The sequence below is a fragment of the Alligator mississippiensis genome, chromosome 5 (assembly GCF_030867095.1).
Source record: "Alligator mississippiensis isolate rAllMis1 chromosome 5, rAllMis1, whole genome shotgun sequence".
Taxonomy (NCBI): domain Eukaryota; kingdom Metazoa; phylum Chordata; order Crocodylia; family Alligatoridae; genus Alligator; species Alligator mississippiensis.
Window position 1 is genome coordinate 61,781,186 of NC_081828.1, and position 15,797 is coordinate 61,796,982.

The 15,797-nt window shown below is 46.9% G+C and overlaps 1 long non-coding RNA gene across 1 annotated transcript in view; it reads right to left on the minus strand.

Annotated features, from left to right (window-relative positions):
- LOC109286347 (uncharacterized) overlaps positions 1–15,797 on the minus strand; it is a 55,846-nt gene that overhangs the window by 31,751 nt on the left and 8,298 nt on the right. The window lies entirely within an intron of this gene.

The window sequence follows — 15,797 nt, forward strand, 5'->3', positions numbered from 1 at the left end:
GCAGCAGGCTGTTAGAAGTTTACAAGCACTACATAAGGCTGGCATTAAAGCTCTTAGAATGACACCAAAATTGGAAGTTTGATTTGAATAAAGAAGGCCTCATGTTTTCAAAATTAAGGAAAGCTTAACATCAAAGTTGGTTTTTCTTTTGTCTACTTTCACTATCTTCCTCTTAACTGGCAGGGGTCATACCCAGCAGATGAACAAAGCTACATGTAGATGGGACTAGCTATTAAAAACACTAACTAGATTTTATTACTAAAACAGCTTAGACCTTTATTTATGGACCTATTTCTCCATCAACAAGCTAGAGAGGGGTAATTGGCTGGGTCAGGCAGAAGGCAAAGCATAGCAGCACTTTAGCAACTAACTGGATCAGGGAGGCATGAGTTTTGTGAACTACAGCCTAACTTTGATGCCATGACAAGTTTATGCCTCTCTGAACCAGTTGGTCTCTAAAGTGCCAGCCTGCCCCCATCAGATTAGAGATCTTAAAAATAACATGGCAGTTAAAACACTGATTCCCATATTGCAGTAGCAGCACAACTGCTCTTAAGGCAGCTAGAGCCTAAGGATTTTTACTAGCAAGTCATGGAAACCTGCTAAAGCAGGCTTCATGATACATGGAGGGGGGGAGAACCTGGAGTATTGTCTAGGTTAGTGTTCACAATGCAGTTAGACTCTCACCATACTGTAATATGGACACTATCTAGTATAGATAAAGTTATAGTGTCTTAGCTTCACCTTAATGGTGTAAACACTATTATGATTAATTTAATTGACTTCAAAGGAGTGAGGGAAAAAAAACAAGTTCCAAGATTATATTCTGTACAGTTAAGCAATACTAAACTGTTTAAGGCAATGCTATAACATATAGGCCAGATATAGATATTATACATCAATCTAAATTCATCAAATCAATCTAAACCTGTAACTACAGAAGTTTAGCTCACACAGACTGGTCCAAAAATGACAGAACCTGGTCTAAGATAGACCTGGATAGATGTGCATTGATACTAAAATTGATTTACTGCTCTAGCCAAAATCAAACTTCTGTACCAGATCCCCTATAAATTCAAGTTAAACTGCTGTCCTCTGGCATCCCAGGCTCCTTTATGGTCCCTTGAAACTCTCCCTTCACAGCCAGATGCACTAGCACTTGCCCTGTGCTTGACTGCTTTGACCAAGGGCTCAGTGACCGCCCCACCCTCCCTCCAAAGCTGAGTTGGCACAGACTCTTTCCACAGCCCTTTCTCTGACTTCCAGCCTGCAGCTGCAGGCGGTGGGGGAAAGGGAGGCATTTGTGTCCCCTGCATGAGCCTAGGGCACTTTTGTCCCCTACACACCATCACAAATCACCCTATGATGCACATACAGACCTGACACTGAGTCCAGGAGAACCCCCATGCTTGGGCACAACCCCACAGATCACAACCCGGGCTTCTGCACACCCATCTAGGGAGCCCCATGTGCAGGCATAGTCCCATGGACCACAACCCTGGCTCCTGCACACCACATCTCAGAGCCAGACACCTTGCTACCAAGACCCTAAAATAGATCCCCCCGTGCCCTCCTGAGCAGGATCCAGTGCAATCAGTCTGCCTCTGGTGAGTCAGGGTGGCTGGGGGCAGAATACTGGGACTGTCTGCACGGAGGCAACCCTGTGACCTCCATGGCTTGGCCACTGCCCACAGGTACCCAGTCCATGGGCACCTGGGGTGCTGCAAGGTATTTTTGGCTCTCAGCTACTAGGGGCAGAAGGGCTGAGGGAGGGACACTGAGCATCCAAGTTGGGGCACCAGGCAGAGACCTCTGGAAACTTTAGGAGCAGGTGGGGCATGGACTGATGCAGACTGTGCCTGGCAGCTGATCAGGAGGGTGGGGGCAGGCACTCCACTGTGCTAGGCAGCCTCCAGCAGTCCAGGGAGCCTATGGGGTCTACTGGGAGGCATGCAGGAGTGCCCTTGACTTGCTGACCTTAGCCAGTACAGGCAGCCTGTGTGCCACCCTCACTGAAGGGCAAACATGTACTCTGTTTGCTATTGATCTCACCACAGCCGCTTACAAAAACCTGTGTAACTTGGATCAATTCCTCCATGGGCTTTTTGAATGTCTGTGCCATAGATGCTGCTTCTGGGTTATTAATAAGTAAACTTAAGAAATCATTCTTTTCACACACTCCCACCTTTCTTCTTCAACCTGTTGGTGATACTTTGCAAGACCTGGATGTAAAAAAAAGATTAAAACCCAAGCAACAAATCTTTCTTTTGGAAACTTCTGCGACATAAAAGTTCCTTTTTCTGGGATGTCTCTTAAATCCCATCTCCCTTGTGTTCTGCTTGGGATACTATTGGAAGGACTAAGAAACTTTGTGCCCCTGACACTCCCTTGCTAAGGTTTCAGCAAAACCTTGGCTCAACAAGGCCTTAGCTTCTAACAGACCTCTCTCTTTCACCTTCCCCCCTTCCTCCCTCCACCCTTTCTCCAGAAGTTTAATGAGGTCTCTGCTTCTCTTGGTGAAATGAAACCTCAGTAAACCTCTGAATCTCTGCATATGTTTTCCCTGCCCCAATAAGGGGATATTTCCAATTGGTGGTCCTATGGTCCCATTAGGGTTGCAGGAGCCTGATTCTATCACAGCACTGTAAATCAAAAGTAAATTCATTGATCACTGGAGTTATACAAGCGTAAAAATACTGAGAGAATACTGCTGGACATTTTGGTTTTCCCCTATACAGGAAGCTTGTTCACAGCTGGAAAAGTAGGAATGGAGGGCGATTGCTGCTTTTCACTATAGGAAAATTATAGGAAACAGTTCATGGCAGGGAAAAAAGTCAGAAATTAGTGCACTACTTTAGGGATCAGCAACTTACAGCTCATGGGCTGGGTCTAGCCCAGGAAGCCAGAGGGCTATGGTAGTGTTCAGGCAGCAGGGGTTTAATCCATGCTGAAGCCAGGTGCTGGGAGACTTTACCTAGGGTTACCATATGTCCAGGTTTTCCCAGACATGTCCCTTTTGGGGTCCTCCCACCTCTGTCCAATAGTTTAAAAAAAAAAAAATCAACAAATGTCTGGGATTTTGCTTTGCCTTCGCTCAGCATCAAAGTTTTTTCCCAGCACTTTCTGACTTGCCCCAGCAAGGAGCTGCTTGGGGCTGGGGAGAACAGGGAGGGCAACCAGAAGCTGGGCCATCATGTGCATCTGCGTACCCACCCCTGCAGGCAGGTAAGTGTGTGGGGGCAGAGGCTGGAGGGCCAGGGCTAGGGATGGTCATGGGTAGATATGTGCGTGGATGGGCAGGGGGTGGGGCAGGTGCCTTGCAGTGCTGGGGCTGCAATAAGGTGGGCAAGGGGGAGAGGTGCCTGCCCCTCCACTGGTCAAGGGGGTGCACAGGTTCTTTGGGGGCAGCAGGGAGATACGTGGGCAGCAGGGCTGGGGGGCAGGAGGCTGCAAGTCAGGAATAAGGGGTACCAGCAGGGCTAGGGGGCAGCAAGGGGCTGCAGGTCAAGAGTGAGGGGCATCAGCAGGGCTGGGTGGGAGCTGTGGCTTGGGAGTAAGGGGCACCAGGGGGGCAGAGGACTGTGGGTCAGGAGTGCAGGACACAAGCAGGGCCAGAGAGCTGCAGGTCAGAAGTGAGGGGTATCAGCAGAGATGGGGAAGGTGGGGGCTGCGGGTTGGGAGTGAGGGGAACCAGCATAGTCTAGGGGGAGGGGTACTGTGGGTTAGGAGTGAGGGACAGCAGCAGGGCTGGGGGGGTTACGGCTTTAGAGTGAAGGGCAGGGGTAGGGCATGGGCATATCACTGCCACCCCACCCACAATCAGATTACCCCCGCCAACAGGTGTCCACTTTCTTGAAACTGGAAATACGGTAAACCATACATGGCCAGGCACTGAGGAGAAGCAGCAGTAGCCAGCTCCAAAGTGCCAGCCCATCTCCAACCTGAGCTGGGTTGTTCCAGCCCGCTACTTTAAAAGTTACCAACCACTGCATGCAGCTCTGCCACTTTCACTAGCACTACACAGTTTCACATCTGCTGTGGCTCTAGCAATTAATGAGCTTCATTTGAAGTACAGAAAAGTTTGCAGTTGCCTCTACCAGCTGCCATGGACCTTTATACTGCAGTGTTCTTCAGATCAAAAAGGTGGGTCAGGTAGGCCATTACTGCCCCATTCCCTTCTTTTTTTAATTTGAACTGATAAGACTTTTCTTTAGGTGTACTCACTCTGAGTACACAGGTCCTTAGGTTCCACAGAACGTGCCATCACGGTCGCAAATACATTTTGAGTAACACCCTGTCTCTGGTAAGGAGTTCTCTTTGCTACACAATTTCAGGGCCAAGTGTTGCAGCTAAACAGCAGTCCTGTAAAATATTTCTGGTAAAATAATTAGGTAGCATCCCTGTGAAATTGCTGCTATATCATTCAGTTGTAGGAATCCAAAGCACCTATCCCACAGTTCCCCAACAAAAAGTAATGCAGACACTGCAATGTGTTGCAACACCAAGAAAATTGCTGTGAGTATCCTCAAGTACCCCAGGAAACAAAGATATCTTACTTATTATTTTTTTCAAAGTTATTGTTTTAAACACTGGTCCCTCACTCTGGGAACGCTTATGGCAATTAAAACTGGCACTTAAATGTCAGTATCCAATGACAACAAATAAACTGTTCATTGGCTAAATAGTTAACTATTCCACTCTAGCCAGATTTACTCAGCTTCCTCGTATGCTTGAAGGCCTCTCTTTTTTCCTAGGCAGCTGAGGAGTAGCTTGAATAGGTCAAGGCTGAGAGCATTTCAGAGCCAAGAAGACTTTGGCAGGGAATGCCTCTCCAGCAGCTCTTTCCAGTTCAGAGAAGGTGCTTTAGCTCACATGCCTCCACTGATCTCAACTACAATAAAAATGTATCTTGCAAAGTATAATGCCGGGAAAAAGAATAATACTGGGAGATGTGGATAATACAGACTGTTGCAGGGTGGTTGGAAGATCAGGATTTTGAAAGCAGTGCAGAGATTTAGCCACCCACGTAGCATTGATTTAGGAGGTATGTTTCTTGCATTTATTCATTCTTGCACTTACACATCCATTCTGTTCCCAGCCAAGAAATTAAGTGGAAAGGTTGCAATTCAGGTCTGCCAGCTAGGACAGTTCCTGGCAGTTTACATGTTCTCACTGGAAAAGGAGCTTGAATTTCAAATCTGCACACCTCTAATCCTGGTGAGAGAAGAAAATGATGTAGTTTCTACCCTGCATCAAAGACATTAACACAGGTGTCTAGATCATATCTCCAAAGCTTGAGTATCCACACAGGCAGACAAGGTACTTTGGGTATCCACTTAGCACCTGCTAAATGCCCAGTGTGCACTGACCTGTATGGAAAACAAGGAAAGGATTGTCTTGGAGTGGCTGCTGCTTTCCTCCAGGTTTAAAATCCTGGTCAGAATTCTGGAAGGGATATCTGGGATACTGCACAGTTAAAGAACAATGCTTACTCACAACCACAACCAAAGGAGAAGGAAAATGCCCTTGTACTTAATGCCCTTTTGAGACATATTTATACTTTTGTTGCTGAAAAATATACTGAGTACATTAATATAGCACATTATTCCACCTGAAACTAGGGAAACAGATGACCTAATCAAAAAAACTTTCTAGGCGTACATGGTATTCTCCACTTGGACTTGTCTTTGTAAGGTATCTGGCACATAAGAGTAGTGCAAAATAATTCCTTAATAAGTATTCTATGAGTTGGCAGGACAAACCACTCTGGCAAGCACAATTTACATGTATCTAGGGAGGACAGGAAAAGATCAAGCGTATGTTCTTTTTGGTGGCAGAACATTAACAGGAATTTCTCCAAATCTCCTCTCCAGCACATTGATGTTTGGCTCTGTATAGATGCACATAAACGGCATGCATAGAGCAAAAATAAACATGGAGTGATCTAATTTTAAACATTAACAATGCCAGGAAAAAAGTCCCATTAATTCGTGAATGTGCAGCCACTTGAAGCTTTTAGGAGGCTCTGAGGTATAATTTGTAGTTATTATCTTTAGAAGCATGTCACAAACAGTGAACTTTGTGCTTTTTTTTTTTTGGTAAATGAACTTTACACTGTCCCTGGGCTCTCTAGCTGGGAGGCATTGTTGACCAAACCTGAGGGAAAACAGTCCCACTGTCTTTCTAGTTATGACTTGAAAATGAGGCTTGTTTGTATTCATTGGCAAGAACTCATGAAAATACCCATTTAAATCAGATTTTCCAAAAGCCACACAGTACAGATGAGCAAGAATCATATTATGTTCCATTCAAAAGATCAAATATTCTAATTTAAGATAAACTAAATGACAGAGGCAAGAATTTGTCTTTCTAAGCTAGCTTTCCTGCTTTGTGTTTTCACTGAGAAATTTTGTTTCTCCACTACAGATTGAGAACAGATTGAAGTTACGCAGATTCTTGGATCTGCTCGTGACTTCAAGCTTTCAGAAAGCCCGAAGATGAATCTCATATTTATAGTGTCTGGAAAGCCAACGGGCCTACATGGAAAAAGGCACTTAGGCACAGAGCTGCATGTTTATTTAGCTAGTGTATTTGTTAGACTGCCACAGACGTCAAAGGGGAAATCAAAATAATGAAGACACAAAATGATGCACTAACAGGGAGGCACAAAGCTGCACTGAAATGCTTTCTTTAAAACATAGCTACTTGAAGCAGGCACACATTAACCCTTTCAGTTAGCAGGAAACTAGGCATAGGTTTCTTTGGCCCACTGAACCCAAGGACAGGACTTCCACTTCTGACATCTCACATTTCAAGCACAGTTTCAGCAAATGATAGAGGCTCTGTGCACACAAGTCTGTGGCAGCCATAGCATCTAAAGGGGAGACCTCTTTCGACCTCAGTGGCTGCATCTACATGAGATGCTGACTGTGCCATAGCTCCTTACAACTGCGCTGTAGTGTCACATGGCACAAAGTGTGACGCAACACTACTGCACAGTAGTAACAAGCTACTGCATAGTCACTGTCACCAAAAAGGGATGCCATTGCACATTGCTTGGGGATGCCATTGCACAATAATGCCAGTTACTGTGTAGTGATTTAGTGCTCGTGTATGCAAGTACTAAATGACTGCACGATAACAACTGCCATCAGCATCTCATGTAGACGTGGCCAGGGTGTGTTGGATCAGGTCCAAGAAGACCAGGAAGTGTCAATCAGATTTTAGTGAAACTCATGACCTAACCAAAATGTCATGATCAGGTATCTACAGGCCGCATCTACACGAGATGCTGACTGCAGTCATTCCTGCACAGTCATTTAGTACTTTTATAATGAAGTACTAAATGGCTGTGCAGTAACCAGAGTTATTGCACAACAGATTCACCATATGGCTTTTAGGTGATACTGACTGTGCAGTAGCTCGTTACTAATGTGCAATAGTGGCAGTTCACATGTCCTGCCACACAATATTACTGCACAGTAGTAACGAGCTACCATGCAGTCACCATCTCATGTAGATACAGCTACAGATCTCTTTCTTCTCTCTGTTTTTCCCTTCACCCCTCTCTTTTTAACTAAGGACCTGAAGCAGAATCTATTGAAGTCAAAGTCTCCCGCTGACTTCAGTTGCATTTGATTCCATCCCGCATTTGCAGTCAGAGATTTTGTTTTCACTAATCATCCTCTTCTATGGGTTTCTACAGCTTGGAGTCATCAAAAGGAGTAATAAAATACTGTACAATATTGTGATCATGCTGCATATCCTTTTGCAACAAACTCTAGAGCTTTAAAAGCTGGCTAAAGTTTATGCACAATTGAAGATGAGAAAAAGAACAGATGTGAACCAGAGCATCGGAGCGAAACGAGCCCCAGCTTTCTTTCAATTCCTGTAGTTTACATGATCAAATATACCATTGGCAATGCTTAAAGCATCACAGATGTGAAATCGGTCCAGGTGCTTATGGCCATATAAGTAAAAACTGAACATAACACTGATGATTTCCTTGGCTTTTCTCTTTTTGGTACTTTTTTCCCCCCTCTCCACTGTACCTATCATGATAGCTACACAAAGGATTGAAGTTATCCTAGCAAAGAAGTACCAATTTTACCCATGTTTTCATGTTTTGGGGCAACCGAGACTTGCGAATTGGGACTGAACTACATTTTGAAGAAATGGCTGAACAGAAGCTCAATCCAACAATTGCTTAGAAATTTCATTTTGTTAGTGGTGAGGGCTTTGGTCTTTTGCTTACCCTAAAACAGTTTAGCAACACAACAGTACTTACAGCTAAGGTTGGTTTGGTCCAGATGTCTTAGGACTGCCAGAACTACTGGGAACTTGAGAAATGTTTCAGAAATGCTTCCCCACACCTCAGAAATTATATAAAAAAAACTAGAGAAGGTGCAGAGAATGGCAATGAGGATGATTAGTGGTATGGAGGCATGTTGGTATGTGGATAAACTAAACTGGCTAGGCCTATTCAGTTTAGGAAAGAGATGCTTGAGGCAGGGGATATGATAAGTGTTTACAAAATATTAAATGTAGAAGAGAAAGTCAATAGGGGTTAATTATTTACTCTTTTGCAATACAGAAATTAGGGATCATAACATTAAACTAGCAAGTAGTAAGTTTAAAACTAACAGAAGGAAGTTCTTTTTCTCACACTGTGTTTCACACAGCATGTAATTAAAGTGGACTTCATTGCTACCAGATGTTGTGCAAGCTAACAGTTTAACCAGATTCAAAAAAGGAATTGGAAACATTCTTGGAGGAAGGGGATGTCAGTAGCTATTGAGCCCAGGAGTTAAGGATACAGCTAGGCCTGTGCAAAGCGGCTAGTATTCGCTTTGGATTCGGATTCAGCCGATTTGGGAGGGCAGTGATTCGATTCAGTGATTCGAATCACTGTCCTGAATTGATTCGGCCAAATCCAATGGGTGCTGGGTGCCTCCAGAGAGGAGGTAACTCCGCACTCTTCACACTCCAAACAGGCCGGAGGAGCCAAGCAGACCCGGAGGAGGAAACATTGAGTGATTATCATAGGCGACTCCATCCTGAGAGGTATGGAGGGCCCCTTCTGTCACCAGAACCCCTCAACACGCAAGGTCTACTGCCTTCCCAGAGCAAAGATTCAGGACGCGACGGGGATGATCCAGGCCATGATCCAGCCCACCGATTACTACCCCATGGTCCTAATCCATGTGGGTACTAATGATGCAGCCAGGAGAAGCCCTGATCACCTGATAACGGACTACCATGCTCTGGGGGGCATGCTGAGGGAGATAGGAACACAGGTGGTATTCTCCTCTGTCCTACCAGTGAGCGGACGTGGAAGACAACATGAGACCTGCATCAGAGAAACCAACTGGCAGCTTTGGGAATGGTGTCTCGAGGCAGGCTTCAGCTTCCTAGACAACGACCCGCACATCACAACAAGAGACATGCTCAGACGTGATGGGCTTCACCTTTCCCCCCAAAGATAAGCATGTGTTCTCTTCTAGGTTGGCGGATCTCCCCTGGTGGATTTTAAACTAGGCTCATCGGGGGACAGGGAAGATGAGGGCAGAGAAAGCCTTGGACCACTAAACCAAGTGACACCCACAAGAACAGCCCAGCCTGGACCAACGGCAAGCAGAATGAATATCCAGGTAAGCAACTGGGGCCTGGGCAGTACTGAGATTAGGGGGCCAGTGTACATATCTTCAGGAGGCCTCAAATGCCTCTACACAAACGCTCACAGTATGGGGAACAAGTAGGAGGAACTTACCCCCCTGCTAGCTGACACCAACCCAGACATAATGGGGCTCACAGAAACATGGTGGGACCCAACGCACAACTGGGCGGTGAATATCAAGGGCTATAGGTTGTACAGGAGGGACAGGACAGGGAGGAAAGGTGGGGGTGTGGCTCTCTACATCAAGGAGGAATACACATCCTCATCAAGTAGCACAAGGTCAGACGAGGGGCACACTGAAGTGCTCTGGGTTAGAATACAAGGGAGTCAAGGGGAAAGGGACTTAATGGTGGGGGTCTACTACAGGCCACCCAACCAAGGGGAAGAGCTAGACCGGGAATTCTTAAGTCAGCTCACGGAGGTAGTTAGGTCAAAAGATGCGGTCATCATGGGTGACCTGAACTTTCCAGACATCTTCTGGGAAGAGCAGTCAGCCAGGTCTGACCACTCACGTAGGTTCCTAGCTGAGATACAGGACCTCCATCTAACCCAGGAGGTGCATAGCCCCACCAGGGGAGATGCCTTGTTGGATCTGGTGCTGGCCACAGGCGACGACCTCGTGAGGGGACTGTGGGTGCTCAACCACCTGGGCAACAGCGATCATCACCTGCTGGAATTCACGATCCAGCGCAAGGTGGCAAAAGCCTGCAGCAAGGCAGCAGCCCTGGACTTCAGGAGGGCAGATTTCAATGAGGTAAGAAAAACAGTTGGGAAGGTACTGAGGTCCCAGAGGGGGAGGGGAGTAGGGTGTCCAAGAAGAGTGGTCGTTCCTTAAGGAAACGATCCTCCAAGCCCAAAGGGAGGTAATCCCAACAAGGATCAAAGGGGGCAAGAGGGTGCAAAAGCCCCCATGGCTCACCAAAAGCATACGGGAATGTCTCCTAGCTAAAAGAGAGATGTACACCCAATGGAAGGGAGGGGCCATCACAAGGGAGGACTATACCTCGGTTGCTCAGGGCTGCAGGGGGGCGGTCAGGAAGGCCAAGGCGGACATAGAACTGGGAATAGCTACCCAGATCAAGGACAACAAGAAGTCCTTTTTTAAGTACATACGGGGTAAAAAGAAGGTACCGGGTAATGTGGGGCCTCTGCAAGACAAGCTAGGAAATCTGGTTGTCGCACCAGACGACAAGGCTAACCTATTTAACAATTTCTTTGCCTCTATTTTCCTGAGCAGGGACCAGACCAGCCCATCCCCTGAGACCCCCTCAGGCCCCAGGGGAGGCGCACCCAGGCCTAGGGTCAGTGAGGATCTAGTCAGGGAACTTCTGGAGGGACTGGACATATTTAAATCAGCTGGTCCTGACGATCTCCACCCCAGAGTGCTGAGGGAATTAGCAGAGGTAATTGCGGGACCCCTGGCATGGCTTTACAAGCACTTATGGTGCTCTGGTGTGGTGCCAGAGGACTGGAAAAGGGCCAATGTGGTTCCCATTTTCAAAAAAGGGAGAAAGGAGGACCCAGGAAACTATAGGCCAGTTAGTCTTACCTTGATCCTGGGTAAGCTTTTTGAGAGAATTATCCTGGCGCATGTCCATGAGGGGCCAGCAGGGGAGTTTATGCTTAGGGGCAACCAACATGGGTTCATTAGAGGCAGGTCCTGTCAGACCAACCTGGTGGCCTTCTATGAGCAGGTCACCAAATCCTTAGATGTAGGGGTAGCAGTGGACATAGTCTTTCTGGACTTCAGGAAGGCCTTCAACACTGTCTCTCACCCCATTCTCATTAAAAAATTAGGGAACTGTGGTGTCGACACCTACACAGTCAAATGGATCACTAACTGGCTAGAGGGCCACACCCAGAGAGTGGTTATGGATGGGTCATTTTCACCCTGGAGGGATGTGGGCAGTGGGGTCCCCCAGGGCTTGGTCCTTGGACCCGCGCTGTTCAACATCTTCATCAGTGACTTGGACAAGGGGGTAAAAAGCACCCTGTTCAAATTTGCTGACAACATTAAGATGTGGGGAGATGTGGGCACACTAGAAGGGAGGAATAGGCTGCAATTGGACCTAGACAGGTTACAGGGGTGGGCAGATGAGAACAGGATGGGTTTCAACACTGACAAGTACAAGGTGCTGCACCTGGGGAGGAAAAACCATCAGCATACCTACAGGCTGGGGAACTCCCTTCTTGTCAGTGCAGAGACAGAAAAAGATCTTGGAATCATTATTGATGCCAAAATGAACATGGGCCGGCAGTGTGGGAACGTGGTCAGGAAGGCCAACCGCACCTTGTCATGCATTCACAGATGCATCTCAAGCAGGTCCAAGGAGGTGATCCTCCCACTCTATGCGATATTGGTCAGGCCACAGTTGGAGTACTGCATCCAGTTCTGGGCACTGCACTTCAGCAGCATCGAGAGGGTCCAGAGGAGGCCACTCACACGATTAGGGGGCAGTAAGGCAGGCCCTACGAGTGGAGGCTATGGGACCTGAACCTGTTCAGCCTCCACAAGAGAAGGCTGACAGGGGAACTAGTGGCCTGTTACAAACTAGTCAGAGGGGACCAGCAGGCATTGGGGGAGTCCCTGTTCCCCCGAGCACTACCAGGAGTGACTAGAAATAACGGTCACAAGCTGGCAGAGGGTAGATTCAGACTAGACATCAGGAGGCGCTACTTCACTGTCAGGGCGGCTAGGATCTGGAACCAACTTCCAAGCGAAGTGGTGCTGGCTCCTACCCTGGGAGTCTTTAAGAGGAGGTTAGACGAACACTTTGCTAGGGTCGTTTGACCCCAGTACTTTTTCCTGCCATGGCAGGGGGTCGGACTTGATGAACTGCTCAGGTCCCTTCTGACCCTACCAACTACAAAACTATGAAACTATGATTCAGAGATTCGGCTGCTGCTGAATCTCTGAATCACCCAGGCCCATCTCCTGCCTGATCTCCCAGCGCCAGCAATGGCTGCCCTGCCCACCCCAGCTACCGGCTCTTTGGAAAAAAATGCCCCAACTCACTGGGTGCTGCCCAGTGGGGGGGCAATCCCCACTGCCCCACGCTGCATGTGGGGCTCTGCCATGAGCCCCCTGATCCCTCCCTCACTGTCTATGCCCCCCTTTCCCCCCCACATGGTTGCCCCACCTGCCCCAGTCCTGGCCCTTTAAGAAACCCCCCCCAAAAAATCCCGGTCTCACCAGTTCCTGCTGGGGGTGGGGGGAGGGGGCAATCCCTGTTGCCTCCTGCTGCCCTGTGCTGCATGGTAAGCTCTTCCATGAGCCCCAAGAAGCCCCAAAGCCGCTGCATCAGCCAGTGAGTCCAGGGGTTTGGGGGGAGGGTTTCCTTAAAGGGCTGAAGCTGGAGCGGGCAGGGCAGCTATGGGGGGCTGGAGGAGTGAGGGGCTCATAACAGAGCCCCCCCATACAGTGAGGAGCAGTGGGGGGCAGTGGGGATTGCCCCCCACTCCCCCTCCCACCTGGCAGCACCCAGTGAGTGCAGGCTTTTTTTTAAAAGGGCCGGGAGCTAGGGCAGGCAAGGCAGCCATGGGCGACGCCTGGGGGAGTAGGTGGGGGTCGGGGGAGCAGGCAGGGAATGGGGTCTGGCAGGGGTCCCCCCATGGTCCCCTCCCCACTCCTCCAGCCTCCCCTCCCCCGCCCCTTACTTACCAGCTCCGAGTCCAGCTCCAGCTCACTGCTGCAGCGGACAGGGACTGTCTGAATCATCGCAGCTCTCCGAATTGATTCAGACCTTTTAATTGGTCCCCTGATTCGATTTGGATTTGGAGATTTGGCCACCGAATTGGGCCGAATGTCCTCCAAATCGAATCAGCACCCGAAGCTTTGCGCAGCCCTAGATACAGCCTCTGAATCAGAACTTCCTGGATCTTAAAAACTGGAGGCTGAATAGTAGAAAGAACCCTGGTCCTACCCAGTTCACTCTGCCACTGTGTGACAAGCTACTGGGCAAGATGGACCTATGATTTAACCCAATAGATGGCAGTTCTTATGGTCTCATGTTCTTATGTTCTAAACTCTCCAAGGTCCCCATCCATTATGTGTCCTCTGTTAATGTATAGGAACTCTAACAGTCTGCAGTTCTTTACAAAAAAATGGAAGGGAAGTGGTCTCAGACCTTAAATGAGTGACAGGGCATATAATGTAATGTTGAGAGTACCTCTGTGGACCTCAGACTGTGATTGGTACAACAAAAGATTTTATTCAAAATGTATTGGACAGAAGGTACCCAAGATAAATACTTCATCCTCTGATGTTTATTCATGCTGTATTGAAGAAGGGACCCAGATGTTATATACAGGTTGACCATAAATCCCAGTTTAGCAGGGACAGTCCCAGATTTCAGAAGCTAGACCCAGTTGGATGATGGGAATTATAATGGGTGTCCCAGAAACACAGGTGTGTGGAGCACAGTCTGGCCAGGAGTTGGAGAGGTACAAAACGCCTTTCAGACAGGCACTGCTGCCTGCCCGGCATGCAGCTCCACCCCCACACTCTCACATCGGGGAGGCAGAAGGGCAGTGTCCCAGATTTCCTGGATGATGTTCCAGATTTGTCCCAGACAAAGAGGTGGTGGACACAAGAAATACAATGGGGCTTGACTTCAGCAGCCCAACCTCTTCTAAACTTATGCGAGTCTCTGAGCTATGTTCTCAGAGACTTGCCCGCTACACTGGCTTTGGAGTGGGGGTTGGGGAATGATCATGAAGTTTCAGAAATTGAAGAGCAGGCTTATGTGCATAACAGAGCTGTGGTCTTCAGACCTGTTTAAACTTAGCCAAAGAAGAGATAACTTAGTGCCACTTATTTAAAGATATTTGGATTCTTCATCTAGATATGTTTAGACAAAAAAAAAATCACTGAAACTGCTTGAAGAATGCCAAACCACCATGTAATTTTCCCTGTTCTTTTCGCTTCATCAGATCCTCTCCTCCTCACATCCAAGTAGCATTTTCTTATCATGCACTTGCACAATTTTAACAGGTACTAAAATTGCATAATGCTCCTGGCAGTCTTCTGAAGTGTAAAGTATTCAGGAAAATACCTTAGCTGTGAAGCATTTTCCTTTTTGAACATTTGGGATTCCTCCAAAAATAGTTTAAAAAATCATCTACTAAACATCTCTCATTGGTACAAGCTAACTGCTCAGACTGAAAGGCTGTGAACTTGTTTCTCGCCTACTGTGCATGTATAATGTAATTTCCAACAAAGGAAGTTATGCTGCACACAGAGATCAATAAACCCCTGAAATCCTTAACTGTATCATCAGTCTTATCTTCATATCCTAAATAAGCATATTTATTAATTGGATTCACTGAACACCTTGGAAAGGTTGCCTTTAGTTTCATTCTTGCATGAAATTGAAGCATTCAAAAAAGTAACAAGCTAGGTGGCAACAATTAGAATATAAGGTAACCTTGGCAGTGGCTATACAAGCTCTCCCACATACCTCTGATAATGCACCTGGCCTGCAACATTCCTAATTTTTTTTTTTTTTCCACAAGTAATTACTTGTCAAAGCCTGGATGAAAATTTACCAGGGATCTGAAGAAGATATCAGATCCTTGGCCTCATTTTCTCTAAGAAAAAATAAGAATTTAACTCATATCCTTCCCAGAATTAAAAAGATTAGGAAAAGGTTGATTCTTTAGTTTAAAAAAGAAAAATGAATATAATTGACAAAAGCACTGCTATTTAAGAATCTTTACTATTCTTCTTAAGACCCGCCACCCCACACACTGCTTTATATCCACTGACATTAACCATAAGTATCCCTCTGTAAGATATGATGATCTAGATAATAGGTAGGGAAACCTAGGCTGCTTGCAGATGTTAAAAAAAAATTAAAAATGTAAAGGCATTTAATGCATTATAGATGTTGCAGAGCCAGGTTGAAGTATAAATTGAGCACTTCAGTGGGGCTTTTCGATGCTTTTAGCTAAAGCTGATTCAATTAGATAAAAGTACAAAAAGCCCCACTAAAGCACCCACTATTTACAGACATCAGAGGAGCCGAGTTGAAGTAACCCACTGCCTCTCCTGGGCATTCATGGGGCTTGGCGCAGGAATGCACTAAATTTAAAGTAAAGTGCTGTTTGTGTTTTATGTCTG